Source organism: Mesoplodon mirus (assembly GCF_964341445.2).
Source record: "Mesoplodon mirus genome assembly, chromosome: X".
Classification (NCBI taxonomy): Eukaryota; Metazoa; Chordata; class Mammalia; order Artiodactyla; family Ziphiidae; genus Mesoplodon; species Mesoplodon mirus.
Window position 1 is genome coordinate 24,183,658 of NC_138981.1, and position 8,612 is coordinate 24,192,269.

The following is an 8,612-nucleotide window of genomic DNA, read 5'->3' on the forward strand; positions in this document are numbered from 1 at the left end:
CCCGTGTCCCCTGCACTGGCAGGCAGATTCTTAACCACTGTGCCACCAGGGAAGTCCCATATACCTACTATTTTTGTGGTTAGATGTATTTAATATTGTCATTACAAAGGTAACAGTACATACATTCTTGCTGCAAAAAATTCTTACAGATAGATTACAATCTCCCCCTTTCCTCAAAATCCAGCCCCCGCCTCAGAGGCAACCACAGTTAACAAACTGATGTGTGTCATTTTAAAGCTGACCTGAGGCTTCTTCATATGTAGATGTGCTATAAAAATATATTGAACTTCACATGTATGATTAACAACACACATACTGTTCTGCCTCTTGACCCTGTCACTTAACAACATGAATGCAGGATATTTCCACGACAGCACACATAGATCCACCGCACTCATTTAACAACTAAGATCCTTTTTCTTTAAAAAAAAACCATGTTTATTGAGATATATTTGATATAAAAAACTGCACATGTTTAATATGTACAATTTGATGAGTTTGGACATATGTATACACCTGTGAAATCATCACCTCAGTCGACGTAACAGACATATCCATCACCTCCAAAAGTTTCCTCGTGTCCCTTTGGTGTTTTCTTTCATGGTGAAAACACTTAACATGAGATCTGTGCTCTTTCAAAAATTTTCAGTATTGTTAACTATAGGCACCACGCTGTACAGCAGATCTGGAGAACTAATTCATCTTGCATATCTGTGTGTGTGTGTGCGTCACATTGTGCATGAATCACATTTTCTTTCTTCGCTTATCTTTGATGGACGTTTGGGTTGTTTACATATCTTGGCTGTTGTGAGCAGTGCTGCAAGGAACATGAGAATGCAGACATCTCTTACAGATCCTGATTTCCATTCTTTTGAATACATACCCAGAAATGAGATTGCTGGATTATATGGTAGTTCTACTTTTAATTTTTTGAGAAACTTCCATACTATTTTCTATAGTGGCTATACCATTTTACACGCCCACCAACAGTGTACAAGGGTTTGATTTCTTCACATGCCAGCCAACACTTAATTACGCTTTTTTAAAATTAGAACCTTCCTAACTAGTGTGAAGTGATATCTCACTGTGGTTTTGATTTTCATTTTCTTGATAATTAGTGATGTTGAGCATCTTTTCGTACCTTTTGGCCATTCGAAAGGAAGATCTTCAGGAAGAATAAGACAGGAGCAATCAGGGTGTTGCAAGTCTTGATTATGCACAGATGTTAATCATGTATCATGAGAACTCCAATCATCATGTTCCAAACTGCCCTCCAAGAAAAAGACACGTAAGGATTACCCTACTTCTTATGTTTGTGTGATAATTAATCATTCTCCTCCTAATGGACATAAAAATTGTTCCCCATTTGTTGCTATGAGTAATAGGACTGAAATCAACATCTTTGAACGTGAAATCTTAGACAAATGTGCATGCTCTCTCACAGGAAAGACACAGAAAAGTGCAAACTTGATTCAAGTGGGCAGAGTGTTCAGACTGAAATTTTTTACAAATATTGCTGAACTTCTGTTCCAAAGACGCCATACCAATTTACAGTCTTTCAGATTCACGTGTGTGAATGCCTTACATTCTCATGGGCATTTTATTTCATCAGTCTTTTAAATTTTGGCCGAACTTTCAGATGAAAGATACTGTCTCGTTTTTTATTCCCTTATTTTCAAATAGGTTGAGTATAAAATTAAACTTTTACCCATATGGAGCTGGATTTCTGCATCAATGTCTTGAGTACCAGGATTCTTCTAGGCATACTTTACATTCTGAAATATCAACAAGACATCCCTCCTTTACTTTGAAAAGCAAGGACTTGATGAGTATGATCAGTTGTTGGGCAAGAGAACCAGGGAGGACACCCTTAGCTAGTGAAGCTCTGAGATCACAGCAATTGCCAGAGTTCATGAGAGAGACCACATGAAAAACCTCATCTAGAGAGCCCATGGTAGGCTGGCAGTCAGCATTCCGGATTTAGAGTTCAGCATAAGGTAGAGAAGGGACTATACGGAGAGAAGGTGGAGAATCTGGGTAGAGGGTCCAAGATAACTTCTGATAGTAAGCTTGGGAAATCTCTGAATTACCACGAGCAGCTAGAAGTTGAGAGGTCTGGGTGGGCAGATCTACTGGATGAAAGGACTAGAGGCACGCCAAACACCTCACCTACCTTAGAATCCTCTGTGCCTACCATCAGGCAGAGAGTATAGGTAGCTTTTCTGTGTCACCCAGTGATGCTAAATGCTGGGAGAGCTACGTCTCTTGGCTATTCTGGTGGTTCACTGCATCCCTGCCAGTGTTCCTGGCTGGGAGCTGTGTTGATGGCTGCTGGGGTCTGGTATTTTTACCCTGTGTACAGTGCCTCCTCTACTGAGTTTGGGGCAGTATGAGTGGGCAGGTTTGGGAAGTGATGACAGTTGAGACAGGCCAGGAAAACCAGTGAGTAGTGGAAGGGGACCTAAAACTGCAGAGAGGGAGAAATTGAGGGGAGATGTCCTGAGGCTAGTTACCTCAGTGATTCTGCAGATAAAGGGCTGAGTGTGGACATGTCTGAAAAAGATAATCTAGATGACATCCCCAGCTCATGGTTCCTGAGTTGTGTTTTTTTTTTTTTTTTAATTCTTTTCAGTTCTATTTCTTCTCAATAACTGTGTAAAATAGCTATACCTATTTCTTGATTTAACAAGGTGACATTGTGATTTATTTATTTTAAATGTTCAGAACAAATTTTAACTTTTTATACATAAAAATTTCATTCAAACCTGACCACACTAAATGTTGGCAAACTTCATGAACAATAAACAGGAAACATAAACACAAATGAATAATAAACATAGAAACATATTAAACATGAAAAAATAGCGTTATTTTTTACCTATCAAAAACTAGAAAAATTAAAAAGCTAATTGTAATTATGTTACAGTATACCCATGTATCCATATGACTGTTCTATTTTTGTGGTATCTTTGTCTAGTTTTGGTATCTGGGTGATGGTGGCCTCATAGAATGAGTTTGGGAGTGTTCCTTCCTCTGCAATTTTTTGGAATAGTTTCAGAAGGATAGGTGTTAGCTCATCTCTAAATGTTTGATAGAATTCACCTGTGAAGCCATCTGGTCCTGGACTATTGTTTGCTGGAAAATGTTTAATCACAGTTTAAATTTCAGTACTTATGATTGGTCTGTTCATATTTTCTATTTCTTCCTGGTTCAGTCTTGGTAGATTGTACCTTTCTAAGAATTTGTCCATTTCTTCTAGGTTGTCCATTTTATTGGCATATAGTGCTTGTAGTAATCTCTCATGATCCTTTGTATTTCTGTGGTGTCCATTTTAACTTCTCCTTTTTCACTTCTAATTTTATTGATTTGAGCCCTCTCCCTTTTTTTTTCTTGATGAGTCCGGCTAAAGGTTTATCAATTTTGTTTGTCTTTTCAAAGAACCAGCTTTTGGTTTCATTAGTCTTTTCTATTGTTTTCTTCATCTCTATATCATTTATTTCTGCTCTGATCTTTATGAGTTCTTTCCTTCTACTAATTTTGGGTTTTGTTTGTTTTTCTTTCTCTAGTTGCTTTAGGTGTAAGGTTAGGTTCTTTATTTGAGATTTTTCTTGTTCCCTGAGGTAAGACTGTATTGCTATAAACTTCCCTCTTAGAATAGCTTCTGCTGCATCCCATAGGTTTTTGATTGTCATGTTTTCATTTTCACTTGTCTCTAGGTATTTTTTTAATTTCCTCTTTGATTTCTTCAGTGATCCATTGACTGTTTAGTCACGTATTGTTTAGCCTCCACATGTTTGTGCTTTTTACAGTTTTTTTTTTTATTGCGGTTGATTTCTAATCTCATAGCATTCTGGTCAGAAAAGATGCTTCATATGATTTCAATTTTCTTAAATTTACTGAGGCTTGCTTCATGGCCCAGCAAGTGATCTATCCTGGAGAATGTTCCATGTGCACTTTAGAAGAATATGTATGTATTCTGCTACTTTTGGATGGAATGTTCTATAAATATCAATTAAGTCCATCTGGTCTAATGTGTCATTTAAGGCCTGTGTTTCCTTATTGATTTTCTGTCTGGATGACCTGTCCATTGACATAAGTGGGGTGTTAAAGTCCCCCACTATTACTGTGTTTCTGTCCATTTCTCCTTTTATGGCTGCACATCTGAAACCTCTTTAGAGGTGAGCATTGGCCTTTATTATTATTTTTAATAGAACACAGTGTATGGGCTAGAAATAGAATAATGAATATCACAGTAAATCACACATAGGCTAGTATTTTTCAAGAAACTTTTGAGATTGGGTATATTTATGCATATATACATGTACACACATATACACTCATATATACTTATACTCACACACACACACAACTGGTAGCTGTTTCTGTGTAAGCACCCACGCAGAGACTTTCTAACCAAGAAGGTGACTTTGTTGGTGTACTTTCTTTTGATCAGTTGTAAAATGAATGCCCATTACAAAGGCAAACATGCTTAAAAAGGTCAACAAAGAATACAGGGACCACTTCCTTGTGATCTTCTGGAAAGCCTCTGAACACACGGAGCTGGTCTCCTGCCTTAACTTGGAGGAAATGGAATCTACCAAGCACTTCTATGGCCTTGTCAGGAAACTGCATGTCACTAATGATGGGAGTCTGAATGGTGGCAGGGGTTGCCCAAGACCAGTCTTCTGATGACTCTCCTTGGCACATCTTCATGAAAGGCAACTGCCCTGTTAAGAAGGAGATCTAGGAATTCTTGACTATAATGGGGGTGTAGCCTGGGAGGAAACACTTCATCTAGGAGAGCCCAGGAAGCTTATCACTAAAGATTTGTGCAGGAAAAGTAACTGAAGTGCCAGCAGTAGCCAACAGAGATCCTCCACGCTATGAATTCCTGTGAGGTCCAAGAGCCCATGCTGAAAGCAGCAAGACGAACATCCTGCAGGTTTGGGCAAGGTCACTTAGACTATACACAGTTCCTTCCCACACCAATATGAGGAAGCTTTTAGAAATGAGGAAGAGAGAGCCTGAGCAAGTTGTAGCAAGGGTTAGCACTACTGCCATGGACAGCACATGTCCCAGGGTCATGTCCAGTTTCTTCTCCTACCCACAATGAGTCTGAACTGCTTTCTTTAATTTGTGGTTGAAGAGAGCAGACAATGTTCCAACTAGTGGAGAACCGGTACTGGGCTGGAGGAAACACAACATATCATTTTGTCTTTCTGTTTTATGTGGTATCTTGGAGATTTCCCTTCCTTCTTTCCTTCTTTTTTTAAATAATTTTTTCACTCTTTCTCAATTTCATTCATTCTTTCTAATTAATTTCTAAATGTGTCTTTTAATAGAAGATTTAAATAGCTTCAGAATATAAGTTTATTAATCAAATCTTTGGTTATATACTTATTGCTATGTATCAGGTTTAAGAGCAGGAGCTATGTAATTTGGAAAACAAATTGGTCAATCTTCCATCTTATTTTATGATATAGAACAGGATATCATGGCATTGAGTAGCTGTTTCTTTGGAAATATGCAAGAACTCAGTAGTAAAATTGTTGGGTTTAAGAAATAGGTAACGTGAAGATGGTTGACTCATGGCTTTCCTAATACACTCAGTCCAGCATTTTGTAAAATTAAAAGATGCATACATGAATTTACTTAACTAATCCAAGAATGTAGGAGAAATTAAAACTTACATTAGGACGTTCATTGACTCATTTATTCTCTAAACATTAACTGAACATGCGCTCTTTGGAAAACACCCTGATATTCTTGGGGATGTTAGGGATTTTGTGTCTAGAAGCAGTCAGAAGTTATATCATGTTAGCCCAATTAAAAAGGAGTGAAGGGGTGGGAGCCCAGGTGACAGCTGTTAGGTGTAAAAGCCCTGAGGCAAATCCATTTGGACATTTGGGAAACTGCAGTTTTTCAGTGGAAAGGAAGTGTTAAGCTTAGCTATACGGTGGGTGAGGTAAGGATATGGGAGACCCTCAGATAGTATGTCTCAAAGTTGAGAGACTAAAGCCTAAAATGTAAAATGGCTCTTAGCAGTGACTCTGGAATCCTGGATAAATTAGAAAGAAACTTTCCACTGGCGGAGGCAAGGTAGGTGTTTCAAGTACGCGTCCCAGTGCCTTTGATCACAGCCTGCAAAGTAACTGTTTTACATTCTCAACTACAAACACATGCTATCTTCCATAAAAAAGGAAGGATGACTCACAAGATGGAGGTGATAACCAGGGGAATTTTTCCCAGGCTTTGAAATCTAATCAAGGAACTGAAACATGTGTCCATCGGTATTTCAGAACTGCTACTGTCCAGTGACTCTTATACTTCCCATTTTCTTGTTTCTAAACAGGAATGTCTATAGGTGTTACCCTACTGCTATCTCTCCATTGTACATTGGATTTGTTAGGACAGATGACTTGTCTCTTTATCTTATATGCCCATAAATAGAGATTTATTGTGCCCAGCTGGTTTGCTTAATGAACTTCCCCCCAAGAGCCTCATCATCTGCAGTTGGACCTGATTTAGAGGATGAGACTTGGATTTTAAGTTGATTTTGTAATGAGGCAAGACTTCTGGGGATCTTGGGTGAGGGTGAATGAATTCTGTATAAGGTGGGGACTTGAAATATTGAGGCCTGGAGGGTAAACTGTGGCAGACAGAACCTCATGGGGCCCCCGTGATCCCCACCTCCTGGTGGTCATGCCTTTGTGTATTCATTGTAGGTAGGGCCTGTGACTTGCTTCTAACCAACATATTATGACAAAGGTGATGAGATGTCGCCCCTGTGATGACATTATATGTGTTTTGGAAATGATTAGAAACAAACCATCCTGCTGACTCAAAAATGCCCCTCTGCAAGCTATGTGTAAAATATAAAACAAATCTAGACTATTAAGGAGAGATCTTTCTTGAAAAAGGATTATTACAAGGGTAGAAAGGGACTTCTGAAACAGGGCGAGGGCACCTATTGCAATAGAGAAAAGCTGTGACCATAAGATCTGCAAGGATCTCAAGCATTGGGCAAAAAGGGATTCTCTTTTGTAGACAGGAGTAAACAATGCTAGAAAGAACTGGGTGTGGGGAAAGGGGATGAAGGGGTAGTGTGATTGGATACTAAATCAGAGAATGTTTTACCCCGAGGACAGCTGATTCTCAAGAGGGGTTGTATGCTGGCTCTGGTGAGAGGAGGCCAAAATTCAGGGGCCTGGAGGAAGAAAAGAAGCTTAACCAAGGTTTGGCTAACAAGCATTTTGTTTCAACTGATCATTTATGAGACAAAAAGTGGTATTTTTGAGGATCTGTATCTGGCCTTGTCATAGGTAAACAAAGGAAAATCCATGAGTCTTATTTAAATTATATGGGGAAGAATGGTTCTTTGAGGTAAGCTATTTCCTGGAACACAAAGTGGGGGGGAATCTCGTAACCTACACTGTTCTCCAGAATCACAGGGCTCAGGGAAAATGCAATGTTATCATACAGGAAAGAAAATAAGTTTATCATTAAATAAGCATTAAACTGTGATATGATGTGCATCACAGGCAAGCAAGTAAAGAGATAGCAAAGTCAACAAGAAATCTCACCCTTTTATACAGCCAAGCAGATACAATCCATGTTCTCAAGATAAAAGATAGCTTAGTCCTCAAGTAAGAGGACTTGGTATCACCATTTGTCAGACACAATTCTTCCTAAATGCACATGGCAATTGGGGTGGCCCTCTGTGTTAGACTTTACCCAGAGGAAAACATTCCTGGGTTATAAAACTGGCAACAATATTTAAAAGAGAAAGGTTTTATATTTACAAGTTTTCTAAAGTAAATGCTCTAAAAAAAAAGGAAGTCGCATTCCTTTTTTTGGACACCAAAAGAATTAAAAGTTCTTAATTTTTTATTTGTATTTATCTTTACAGTACCCTCCCTTTGTTGCTGCAAAATAGTTAACACTACTGTTTTCAAATTTATTTCCACTGCCATTTCTACCTTTCTCTGGGCAAATTACAGCCATCTAAATAATCAACAAGTCTGTGGTAAATTACAAAGCAATGCAAGTACAGAAATAAAGTAGGATGGGTTGAAAAATTCAGTACATTATTTGCCTCGGGGAGAAAACCTTTAAATATATCAGACCAATGGCGAATGGTTAAAGCAAATTCTTGATCAGCAATGTGCGAAAGTCCTTCATCGTACATTAATTTTACAAACTGTTGTGATGCTTTACTGCTCAAACTTCCAAATGAGTAACTATTTGAGTATTATTTAGTAGTTCCTTATAAAATATTATAGTACCCAATCCAAGCCTAAGGGAGAGCGTAACTCTAGAGTCTGACCATCTAAAATTTTAACTAGGAGTTTTTCTTACAAGGGCCAATAAATTTCTCCTGAGTTTCCCTTAATTACATAAGTAACATAACATTTACATGATGACTTAAAGTTCTTTCAATAAGTGCTCCATCTCACCAAATAATTTTTCCCAGATGTGAAACACAAAGACATTTGGCCATTATCTAGTATCAATATCTTATTACAAGGCACCTGTTGAAGGGTAGCGTGTGAACTTGCAGTGTTTAATGTACATGGCTCTAATTGTTTTAAGCCTCGAGGACAAACCGAAAC